At 44.8% G+C, this 12,828-nt stretch overlaps 1 protein-coding gene and 1 pseudogene across 1 annotated transcript in view; both read left to right on the forward strand.

Moving 5' to 3' along the window:
* The window catches only part of LOC109315986, a 69,766-nt pseudogene that overhangs the window by 48,517 nt on the left and 8,421 nt on the right, over window positions 1–12,828 (forward strand).
* Window positions 2,569–12,828, forward strand: part of FOXP2 (forkhead box P2) — a 638,779-nt gene continuing 628,519 nt past the window's right edge. Inside the window, exon 1 of the mRNA XM_019543407.1 lies at window positions 2,569–2,685. The gene's annotated coding sequence lies outside the window, so the exon portion shown is untranslated. The remainder of the gene's footprint in view (window positions 2,686–12,828) is intronic.

A 12,828-nucleotide genomic window follows, 5' to 3' on the forward strand; every position in this document is an offset into this window, starting at 1 on the left:
TTGGGCAATTAAGGGCGGGGGAAGGACGACAAAAGCATCGTAAGGAGCAAATAAATTTATTTTACGACCACCCATCAGCAAGCCCCGCGCTCCCGGGGCAGGCGATGGCAGGAGTGTGCATGCCCTCGGGCTGAACTTTCACCTCGCGAACCCGGCCCGAGCGCTGCGGCTGCGGCTGCGGCTGCGGCTACGGCCAGCGCAGGGCTCCGCTCCGGCACCGGCCAAGGGGTGCGGGGCCGGGGCCCCTCTTGATACCCGCCCCTACGTCTTCGTCCACGGTGCAAACCGCAAGCGTGGGAGCGGAGTCTGCCGCCTCCCTGCCCTTTCCTAGCCCGGCACACGCCGGGTTTTCCACGCGCGGGCAAGTTTTACTGGATGTGGGTAGTTTGTGCCTCATCGGCACCGGCGGCTTTCGCTGCCGCGAGCCCCGCACCTCAGTGCAGCCTGCAGCCGCTCTGTCACGGCGTGTCTCCGTCCTGGCTCTCGGACCCTGCCTCGACAGGAGTTACGCCTAAGTCAAGCCCTCCGGTGGGTTTCCTCGTGCATCTCAGGGCGGAGGGAGGCCCGGAGTGCTGGTGGGAATCCCCAGCACCGCGCATGAAACCTTCATTTGTGCCCGAGGCAGGACGGGCAGAGCAGAGCCTCGCAGTGCGCGCAGAGTAGCAGCAGCCAAGGGGGTGGTTGAGGCGCTTGAAGTGTCCGCGTGTTTCAGGCGTTTCAAGGGTACGAGTGTGTGTTAGGCGCTTCAAGGGTGTGTGTGTGTGTACGCTTGAGGCGCTTTGTGTGTGCATGTTTGAGGTGCTTCAAGGCTACGTGTGTGGGTTTGACGCGTTTCAAGGGTATGTGTGAGGCGTTTCAAATATGCGCGTCTGGTTGAGGTGTTTCAAGTGTGTGTGAGTGAAGCATTTCGAGTGTGTGCGTGGAGGTGCTTCAATTCACTTTAATTGCGAATGGCTTCAGGTCTTCGCTGGAGAGAGAAGCAGCTTTTACATACAACACCGAGCCTCAACTTTCCACTTCTCGCCTCTTCGTTTGTCGGCCCCTTGGCGAGGCGGCTCGCGCCCCCCGGCTCCTCTCGCCCCCCGCCCCCAGCTCCCGTGCGCCAGAGCAAGTGCCAGGACCCCGCGCCGGGGGAGAAGCCCGGATCGGAGAAGACGGGCTCAGTTTCTCTTGTTTCTGGAGGCGAGGACAACTCTCTTGTCCTCCTGTGTGCGCGCTCGTGAACGGCCCCGCGGGCCAGGGGGGAGCGGGGGACACTTGCAGCCGGCGGAGCTCGGCGAGCAACCGCGGGCGCGGAGCGGCTCTGGGTGCCCCAGTTCCCGCGGCCTCGTCACTTCTCATTGTTGCCCCCAGAAATAGCCGAGCGAGCAGCTGGTTTCCATTGGGAACAACGGGGGGCGGCGGGTGTGCTGGGGGCGAGGGGAATGCACCTTATCCACCAAAGACCTTGAAGCAAGTGATTCACAATTAAACCGAATTCAAATGTCTACCAAAAAAAAATAAATAGGAAGTTCAAGTGCCCGCAGCCAGGACGCAGCCGACAGGCCGAGGGCAGGGGGCACGACAGCGGCGGGGCCCCGTTCCTAGCGCCCTCACCGGAGGCAGCGAGCAGCGCCCCCGCCGCCCCGGCCCTCTCCACCGAGGCTGCCGGCGCCCAGGAAGCGTGAGCCGGCGCCCGGGCCGGGCCGCTTCTCCCAGCGCGGTGCGCGGAGCCGGGCCCGGGGTTTGGCCCGTGCGAGCCCCCAGCACCGCGCAGCCCCGACGCCCCCGGGAAGGGAAGGGCGGCTGCAGCCCGTGGCCCGCAAGGCGGCACCCCCACTCCCTCCCCGCCGCGGGTGGACTGCCCCCGGGGCCGCCGCTCGGCGCTGCCGGCACCACTTCGGGCTTTGTTTTCTCCCTGTCTGCTCCAGCCGCCACGTCCGCGGGGCGACGGGAGCAAACAACTTCCCGGGCGGAGCAGGAGCAGGAGCAGGAGCAGGAGCAGGAGCAGGAGCAGGTGGACCTGACGTCAAGCCGGGCGCCGCGCTCCCGCATTGTGCTCCGCCAGGCTCCCTGCCCGCGGAGGAGGCGCCGGGGAAGGCGGCGGAGAGGCACTGCCCGGCCAAGCACTCTCCACTTTTTGTGCTGCAACTCGCGCCCCCCCGCCGCGTTTCCGAGAGCATTATTAGCACTTCTGTGCAGGCCACTTGGCGGTCATGTGAGCGCTTCCTCTCCTGCGCTTACAGCCGTGTTGTTTTTGCCTGCTCAACAACACACACACACACACACACTCTCACACTCTCTGCACCCCCCCCCCCCCTTACACACACACGCGCGCGCGCGCGCGCGGGGGAGGGAGGGAGAGCGCGAGACGGCGCGAGCCTCGGAGAAAGCGCGAGACGCGGCGCTCCCGCCGCCGCCTGCCCCTGCCCCTGCCCCTGCCCGGGGCTGCGGAGCCGGCTCCGCCCGCGGAGGATCATCCAGCCCAGGCATCGATGCCGCCGCTGCTGGTCGTTCTCCTCTAATCCCCCGCCCTCCCTCCCTCCTGTGTCTCTGCTCGCGCGTCCCGGCGGCGGCGGCGGCAGCTGCTCCTCCTCCTGCAAAGACTTTGTATGTGTGTTTGTTTGTGTGGGGGCCAGTGCAGCTCCGCGCTCTCCCTCTCTCGGTGGCAGCTCCTCGGGACGCTCTACACACTGTCTCCTCTTGGTAAGTTTTCTCCCCCCTCCCTTTTCTCCCCCTTCAAGTCCCCGCTTTGACTTGTTACTTTCATCCTCTCTCCCTCCCCCTTCTCCTCTCCTCGCTGCTGCTGGAAAGTTTTTCAGCTCCGGCAGCTCTTAAGCGCGGTGGGTGCAAAATGTGACATGTGTCAAGCTTCCTCCTTGCAATGGGTCACCTTTGTGCGACCCCCCCCTTGGGTCACAGTTGTGACGGGAGTGGGGGGAGGTTGTGAGATGGGGACTAACTTGCTTGGGGTTGTTTGTTAATGTGCCTTGTAGTTTTGAAGTGGTTTTAAAAGTCTTGCATCCGGGCTGGGGGAGCACTGGGACCGGGGCAGCCAGGGGTTGACTTTTTTTCCCTAGTCCCCTCCTCCCCCGAGGAAGGAGAAGCGCACGGTGTCTTCCCGAGGAGGCTGCGATGTGAATTGAATCCCCTGTTGTGTGCGCCGCGCTGCCACCTACCAAACTTCAGCTAGGCTTTTAGCAGCGCTTGGTGCAAAATGGAGTTTCTTCTTGAAGCCCAACTTTTAGTCCAGATGCACAATGCAGGCACCGCGGGGCGCTGAAACGCTCTGCTGGATGATGTTGTTTCAGTGGGAGGGGGGCTTTCATTCCCATCCCATCCCTGCCTTGCCTTTTTTTTTTTTTTTATAGGGAAATTCTAGGCACGCGTAAAGAAACATGCCCCGCTTCTTCTTTGTGTGTGTGGGGTGTGTGTGTGTGTAAAGCTTGCACACAAACACCTCTCTCCGCTTTCCAGCCTCCCTGGCCCGTCCCTAGGTGCATCACGGGAGGGGGGGACCTGTGATCTCGCCGCTGATCTGGGCGCTGGCCCGGCCGGCTGCACGTGCACTCGGAGGGCTTTGCTGCGGAAGGTGTTCGCCATCTACCCTCTCTGGCCAGGGCCGGTTACTACATGGTACTTGATCTTGCCTACACAGGCAGTTCCCGCCGCCGCCCTTGGGTCTCCTCCACCTTCGCGATCCCTTTTAAATGTACTTGCCGGCTAGAGTTAACCTTGAATAACAGCAACAGAAAACGTTAAACCTAATACAAGAGATGAATAAATAATCACGCCAGGCCTATGCGATTCCTGGGGCAGTTATAGCTTGTGGTGGGAGCTTTCTCCTGGAATTTTGCTTTTGAAAATCAGGAATAGTCAGAGACAGAAAGTTGTCAAAGTTTGATTCTGAAAAGCTTGAGAACTAGTGGGCTGGGAGCTTAGCAGGTTTGGTTGTGAGGGAGGGAAGGACAGGAAAGGGAAGAAAAGACCAGGTGCTAAGAGACTTGCTCAGGTTTCTCTAGGACACCCCACCTGTAAGAGGGAACCCCCCCCCCAACACTTTTGAGAATATGGGTGACCCAAAAGATGGAGATGAGAACTTTCAGAAAAAACCCCACATAGCGGGATATCACTTATTATCTAGATCAATACAAGCTGCTTGTTGTATATTAGAATTTAAAATGGCCAAGGTATTGAACTCAAAGAGGTCAAGGTAAAGATGACATAGAGTGTTTTTGTTTTCTTCCTCTGTTCACAAGTTAAACTTGTTTCAGGCTTCTCATGACTGTCTTAACAGTCAGTTCCTTTTAAGGTTGAACACCAGTTTTAAAAAGGAATAATCCTTTATTACTTTGAGCATTGGTAAACTGTCTAAATTGGGTGTCAGAGTGAAGGGGGGGAAAGACTGAGGTAACTTTTGGGTCATGCTGTAAGAGAGTAGTTGTACTTGGTGAGAAAAAGGATTTGACATATGATGGTAGCTGGACCAGAAAGAATGCTAGTGAAGTGTGTGTGCACGCGTGTATTTAAATCCCTAAAGTTTTAAAGTTAAATCCCTACCCTAAATTTTATAGTCTCATCTCTTAATAGAGGAGAGAATGGCAATAAAGCCACAGGAAGAGCCACAATACTTTTCACTTGAGCAGCATTTCTGTTTTTAGGGGCTTTTATTTTACTTTTTAATAATAAAAGAAACTTAAAATGTACCTTTTGAGGAGTTTTTATTATGTTCCTTTGCTGCTTGGCTTTAAGTGCCTGATCCAAACCTCATTGATGACTATGGGGGTCCTGATGTGGACATCAGTAGTCTCTTTATCAGGCCCTTGGTAACTTAAATACTTTTTGAAACTGGGGAGTTAGCTTGTGAAAGTGAAATGAAAAATAAACTTTAAGAGTTGTGTGTGTGTGTTTACACCTGGTAATTTAAAGTTGCCAAGGAAAAGATATTGCTGCTAGTAATATTAGTATGAAGAAAGTATGGTTCATTAATAAACTGTTTTCTTTAATGTTACTTTAAACCTGCATGGGCAAGATATTGATTCTAGTGTTTTAGAGAGGATATTTTTAAATGTAGCATCATATTTGGTGTCTATAATCAGTTATTTTTGCATGAATTAAACAATTCATAGAAGAAACTAATTTGTAGTGTGTTGTTAGCAAAATGACGGTGTTGCTGGGTGTTTGTTTGTTTTTTGGTGGTACATCTGAAAAAAAAAAATTCACTACCCAAATAGCAAATTAGTAAATACTTGAAGAATAGGAAAGGGTTTCAAAGCAAGTATTTTTAGAATACATATAATATTCTATTTGTATATTCAATCTATATATCATTTAGTTGCTTTTAGTGTGATGCATAATCCCGTATGTATTTTGATAACAACATATACTATCTAAAATAGTTGCTTCAGATGAGGCCTCATATTAAATTTACATGAGGTTTTAACAAAATGAGCTCAAACACTTGCAAGTTAATCCTTATATGTGGGTTTCTTTGGTTTTGTGTAGCAGGGGTGACTTTTAATTTTTGTGATGCATTGTGTGTGACATTTATGAAATAAACTCTTAATTGTTTTGTGACTTTTTTCTGTTATTTTAGCATTGTATATATTACAAGTCTCTTTAAACACCAACCAAGTTGATGCTTATAGAGTGCTTGAAAGATTAAAAGGACTATATGAGCTAGTAAATGAACAATACTAGTGTTTAACAGTGCTAGAGGGAAAGTGTACAAATGCAATTGGTGTATTGATTTCACGTTTTAAAAATGACTAAAACTCAAAACATTAAATAATCACATGTTGCTTAAATAGTTTAAATGGAGTTCTAAAATAGAAATGCATCTGAAAAATATTTTAAGAGTAAAGACTAATTCTTGGTGTCATTTAAGATTTTTTTCCTAATGTAATAAAAAAATTGTTGTGCACTTCTGTTTTTCAGGTTTGATTTAATTGAAATAGAAAAACAAATTTGATCATTTGAGAAGATGCACTTAATTCAGCATGGTTCAGGAGGTATTATATTCTCGTGGACTGAGAAGACCCCAAAACTCCTGAGTTCTGCCAATGATTTACTTTATGGCTTTGGAAATGTTGCTTAACTTCTGTCTCCCATCTGCTAAATTAAGTTAATGACTGTTATCTACCTACCTGGCAGATGTGAGGATGAATTAATTAATGTTTATTAAATGCTAAGTATTATTTTTCCCCTCCTCTCCCTGGTTTTCCAGAGCAATTTAATTCTAGTAGTGGCTGGAAACAGAATGAGTGATGGGAATTGTTATGTTGTTTCTCTCTGAGTCAAGTCATAAAGAGGTCATTTTCTTGTATGAACTGAAAGTGATTTAGGACACAGGTCACTAAGAAGTACTCATGGTATGTATGATTGTTCGTGGAGAAAATTGCAAATCACTGTGAATCTCAGAAATGCTATCAAGTCCATTACAAAAATTGAATACTAATTTTTGGCGCACTCAAACTGATTACTCTTTTTAAACTTTGTGACAGTTAGTGGCACTAGAAATAATGTAAAGTATCTAATTTTTTCATACCAATTGCCGCATACTTCTCAACAATCCCTTGTTAAAAGGGCAGCCTTCATTTTAGACCTAACTTTTCTCCATTTTGACTTTATATTTTTCTAGATTGTAACTTTGAGATTATTGGCACTATGGAAACTGAACTAAACTGATGTTATAGAAAATTTAGTTATCTTAACCTTGGATAGTCTTAAGATTCCAGCCATATTCAATTAGGAGCTTTTTTTTCCACTTTGGGCCTACAAAGGTTGAAGGTGCTTGTGCTGTTGAAGAAAATTGAAAGGTATTTCTAGATCTGATTTTCAAGATTTGCTAAAGCAGCCTCCAAAAATAAAACAGAGAAAGAGAGAGAGGGAGAGGTCAGGAGAGTTAAAAATACTAGTTACCTCTTTTTTTCTCTTTTAAGATTCCTAATAACACTTTCATTTGTAGAATGTCTAAAAAGTTTATTCTTATTTAGCACCAGAGGTGGATGTTTGCAGATATGAATTTTTATTATTTTGTTCTTTTCCCTTTCTTCATTTTTATTAGATTTGCATGTGAAGTTCAGGATTTTTTAGTATCAGAAATTCAGATATGAGCAGCAGTGAAGACCCACATGCTGCTGGAGAGGGTCTGTTAGTCTGAACTAAGGTAGAAGGCAGGGTAGATTCGCACCTTTATAGACTACATCAGGGATGCATTACATAAGCCTTCCTAGGCAGAGGGTTTACTTCATGAGGTGCTGTGAAGGGACTGCAGGAAGGAGAACTGCTAAAAAGAAGCAGTGATTATAGTGTTAAGGGTAGGGAATAGGGGAGGAAAAAGGAGTGAGCATTGCTAGTTTGTGTTAAGTATGGTCTCAACCAAAACTAGGGCTTATTCCATTACTTGAATTACTTTTTATAAGCTGTATGTCCCTCAATAGGTTAACTGCTTTGTTTTTCTCTTTCCTACTCACTTTGCGTCTTAGCTGTGCCCCCTCCTCTTCCTTCCCCTTCTCTACCCACATTTCGTGTCCTAATCATTGCTTTCTGCTTAGCAGCTTTGTTACCTGCAGTCCCTTCACAGCATCTGATGAAGTAAGCCCTCTGCTTGTGAAAGTTTATGCTGTACATCTCTGATGTAGTTTAAAAAGGTACAAATCTTCCCAGTCTGCTGTCTTGTGCTGCCACCACACAAGTAGGTGAAAATCACATCTGCAGTATGCTGTGGTTTTGGTATAATACAGAGTAGCATGTGAACAGTAGATCCCAAGTTATGTAGAGAAGGGATAGTAAAATTAGATCAGTTGGTGCTTTTTAATAAAGGGCTTTACATTCCTATCCTAAAGGAAATTAAAATAAATATTGAACAAATTATATTTATCAGTTTATGAAGTCTTATTGCAAAGTAAGCTGAGGAGTGGAATATGAGTAGATGCAGACTCTTTTTTTAGCAATTTGGTTTGTTTCTTGTTGCTGGTGATTGAATCACGGTGTCCTTTCTACAACTAGGGTAGAGGGTGAGACTGTTCTCTGTCTGGAGTTTATCAATAACACACTTTTTTTGTGAAAGTTTACTGCAGAAGACAAGTGTGATTTCCTTGTATACCGTGTACTAAATATAGTTTGAGTATAGATATTTGATGATAAAATGTTTGGCTGCAATTTCACTTAATAGCAAATATTTCTAATCAATTAGGCCATGCAGGTGAATGAAGACTTGCATTCATACAAGCCAGAACTTGAGCTTAACATTGGGAAGGGGCATGATAGCTACCCTGACTCTGTTCCATTAGCCATTTAAGTGGGTCCTGTGTGGCTTAAAGGCCACTTTCCCTATAACCTCAACCTCTGGGTAGATTCTTGTTTACTCTTCTGATTCATTTTGCCCCACCCTCTGAAATGGCATAGGGAGGACCTCAGTCTGTGAAGACATCAGAGTCCCTTCTCCTTTTTCACACACAGCACAAATGGCATCCTGGGGCTCCTATACTTTTGGGAGCTACTCCCTAAACATACACACAAATTATTGTTATTAATTTTCAAATCTGGCTTTTACTTAATCTATTTTTGCCTCCATAATGCTGTGAGGAAAGCAGAAAATCAGCTAGACCCCAGTTTGCTTCATTCCCAAATTGGCATTATTTTTTTTAAGTTACAGTTTAAGGCAGAATTGAATTCCGTGTGTCTAGGCAATTTCTTTAAAAAAAAAACCCAGCTAGTTTCTATGGGTAGATATTTATATTTTTTAAAATAGATTTTGTGTGGTTTTATGGCATTTTAATTTGAGAGATTGGAAACAACTCTGTTCAAGTTACTCTTCTCTGATAATGAGATAAATTTTACAACATTTCTGTGAAATTATTAAACAAAATCTTGAAACCATAGCTCTACAGTAGCCCAAAATTTGTAATGAAGCAAAATGGTGTGAAATGTATTTTAAATATATGTATACATGTTGTGGTAATTCATACATATTTTTTTTTAAAATGAACTTACTGTAAATTAATTTTACCACAGTGATAGTTGTGGTGTGTATTTCCATAGAAGGATGGAGATGGGAAGTGCCAATTTTCCATGCCGCTTTGCTTCTGGATCAACTGTTTAGTTCCATCCTGATACAGATGTTAAGAAATGCAGTGTGCCTGTGGAACCTGAGACCCTCTCCATGAAAACTAGCAAAGGGCAATCACATTGTTTTAGATAGTCAGATATTAAGGAATAAATACGTGTTGCTTTTTGAATCAGTTTTAGACCTGACTAAAACAGCATCCCAAAAATTAAATGCTGCACATACTATTTTGACTTGCGCTTCTCAGTCTACCCTAATTCTAGCCTTTAAAAATTGAATCTTTAGAACTTTTCTTTTCTGACACTTCGCTTTTTCTGTTGTGCCACTATTATTATTAATATTTACAGGTTCCATTGCATTCTTTGGTATTTGACCTAAACAGCGAAAGAAGCTGTGACGAATGTTTAGTAAACTCTGCAGTTGCCGATTTTTGATGTTTGGGAATTGGATCAAAAACTGTATAGCTTTACCATTCACAAATAATACAGAGGAAATTGGGATGAGTTGGCTGTGGGAAGCCACTGTGGTTTTGGAAAAGAGAGTGACAAGTCCAAAATAAAAAAGCTGGGGAGTGTGTAGGGAAAGGAGCCAAGAAAAACATGAGATTGGTTAGAAGCCAGAACAGACAAAAAACAAGGAGATGAGTAAGTGGTGAGGAAAATACATAGAGACCTCAGGTTTACAGAAAAGTCATATCACCCTTATTTATTTAATACTGCATGTGAGAGAAGTTTGGACTGTGACTTCTAAAGAAAGAAATAATGAACAACTTAATTTTTTGTGAACTGGGACCAAAATCATTCCTGATGGAAGTAAGTAAACTCTATTGGCTTAACTAGAGCTGTGTCAGCTTATGCCATCAATGGCTTATACTCTAGATTCATCTGAGGAAATTTCTTAAATTTTATTAATGATTTTGTGCCTTTTGAAAGCTACTTGGTATTTGTTGCAGTGAAGGTCAATCTTTTTTATTTAGTGCACATTTAAATAGCACTTTGCTGTGGTGTCACAAGAGAGACTGAGGTCTTTGGAAGAGGAAGAGAGGTAAAATTAAAGAAAGAGTTTATAGAAAATACAAGTGATATCTTTTAGAGCTAAGAAAACAGTAATTGAAATATTTATGATTCAAGGCACTTCTGTGTGAGAGAGCAGAGACAGGATTGTGGTTTCATTATAGTACTTACAGTATTCGCATGACCTAAAAATGAAAGCACAAAAGCCCTAATGCAGTCAGGTATGCACAGACTGTCAAGACATGCATAGCTGATGAACTGTTATGTTCTTCCCAATACCAAAGAGTTCTCATAGTCTCTATGTAAAAAAAAATCTAACTGAGGAAATATGATTACAGCAGAAATGATGATTATCATGTCGATAGCACAATAAATGTAACGTAGAGGCTAAGCAGGTACTGATTTCTTTTTCCAATGAAAAGCTAAAATGTGTGCAGTACACAATAACTGCAAAAGTATGTTGTAGAATGCATATAGTTAGTAGTTTATAAAATCACTGTATTGAGTATTCAAGAATTTTTTAAGGAAAGTGCTAGAAATGCTTCTGTTTGTAAAAAGGAATTAAGGGAGAAATTAGTTGAGAAAGATGTTGCTGAACTGTTTTTTGTATGAATAGTGTCTAGTGCTAAAGATTTGCTTAGCATGTGAAATAGTAGCTGACTTACTGTGTTTACCCAAATCCAAGATTACTTTGAATTTAAGAAGATGACCCCACCAATAATTAGATTCTGTACATGGAAAATTTATATACTTAAAAATATTTTTCCATTTTAAGAATCTAATTAGTGGAACATTGTCTTAATTTCATTCTACCCACTGCTGTGGTGGGGAGGCAAGGGGCCAGACCCCCATTCCTTGTTCCCTTGACCCTTACCTATCCCACCTCCTCTCCCCTCCCCAGCCTCTTACGTTCTGCTGTAGCTCTGCTGTATCTCTAGGACAGTCAGCAAAAGTGGCAGCCCTGACCTGGCCTCAGCCTTGGCCAGGTAGGGAGGAGCCAGTGGCAGCTCTTGGCAAGGCCCAATCAGGGCTGGAAGGACCAGAGCAAAAGTAAGGGAGGGAAGGGGGCTACTGTGGGGAAGGCTGCCTGGTCTCCCCTGTGCTTCCCCTCCAAGCCACACATGTGGTGTCTCCCATTCCTCCCCCCCACACTCCCCCAGCTGCATGCCGCATCCCCCACCAAAGAAGCTGTCCTGGCCTGGGGCAGATGGTGGTTCAGCTTTGTCTTTTTCCCATGCTTATTGGGGTGGAAAACCTGGATTCAAGTAAATACAGTATTCCTGAATTTTCTTCTGTTAATGCTGATTAGGAAAGTATATAAAATATATCTAAACAAATACAAAAATGACTTCTTATAAAATTGCTAGGTGTCTTGTTTAAAAATATTTGTTTAGACTTTGTATTTGGGAGCCAGATTATGCCATCAAAATGAACATGTAAACCACATCCAGATAAGCACAGCTGTGTGGTACGTCCGTGGTGCTCCACACCACACACACAGGTGTTCCCCATGCTGCTACCTTGTGCAGAGGTTCTTTTGACCCCAGGAGATCCCAGGGAAAAAAAACAACCCTGGTGCCTTAAAGTGGGGTGGTACACTTTGCAGCATTGCGCGCCGCCCAAAACCAGAGCCTAGTTGGCTGCAGCCACACTCTGGCCATGGCTGCATCTCCCCCAGGACCCCAGGTAAAGCTGCTGGGGCCAGCACAGTTGCTGGCTCTGGCCTTTCCTACCCCACCTGGGGTAACCTAGTGTGCTCCAGAGGGTGCATGGCATTGGTGTTCCCCGAGGGCAAGGTGTGTCACTGCTTCTTGTCTCCAGAGAAACAAGTGGCCGCTCTTGTGTGGATGTAGCCATAGAGTCCTAATAAACATTAATTGTTGTACATTTAGTGGAGGAAATTTAATCTGAGATTACTGTGCAGGAACTTGGGTCCTGCAGTATGGAGAATGGGTGTGTATACATGTGCTGGTGATATGCTGACCCTTGCCCATCTAGGATGTCTTAAGACAGCCAGAGGTGAGGTTTCCAACTTCATACCTTGTGTATTTGTTGCTTTATAGTGAGCAACAGAACACATCATTAAGTGAAGAATACTGTAGTCAAGGAAGTGCTTTGTAACATCCAGTGCCAGTATGAAACAGTCCCATAACTTTAGGAGTGAGATTCTTTTGAAGAGCTGCTCGCTGCTTTTTATGATTTGGAAAAATATCTCTTCAAGTTTAAATAGGGTGGTTGTCTAAATCTTCGTTGAATAAACTGAGAAGAAGGTACTGCAAGATACTTATTACAAGGATCTTCCAAGCCTTGAAGAGCTGAATCAAACCTTATGGATATTGGTAGAAAGACTCCTATTTTGCTGTATTGGGTTTTGGATCAAGTTCTGAGTGAACAAGCTGATACTTGGTGTTTGATGAAGTCTTAGGCTGGTTACTGAGACAATATACCATGCAAACTTGTCAAAAATGTTCTGTCAGCATTCTGTTTGTTCAAAATAATTTGTTTTTAGCCATTTTCTCTATGTTTTCTAGTACCAAGTGCTCTTGGTACTCATTATAACAGCAAGTTCCCCAATATCCTCCAAAACGTAAAATGCCAAACTAACAATGAGAGTCTTTTTACGCTTTGCAAAGAAGGCTTGAGGCAGAGGTCATTGAGATGAAAACCATGTATTAATGAGAAGATGTTCCTGTATATATAGCTTTCATAATGCTTCAGCATTTCCAGGGGTTAATTTCCATTTATACACTACATAGATCCTAATGT

Source organism: Crocodylus porosus, unplaced genomic scaffold, assembly GCF_001723895.1.
Source record: "Crocodylus porosus isolate Cpor-Errol unplaced genomic scaffold, CroPor_comp1, whole genome shotgun sequence".
NCBI classification, from domain to species: domain Eukaryota; kingdom Metazoa; phylum Chordata; order Crocodylia; family Crocodylidae; genus Crocodylus; species Crocodylus porosus.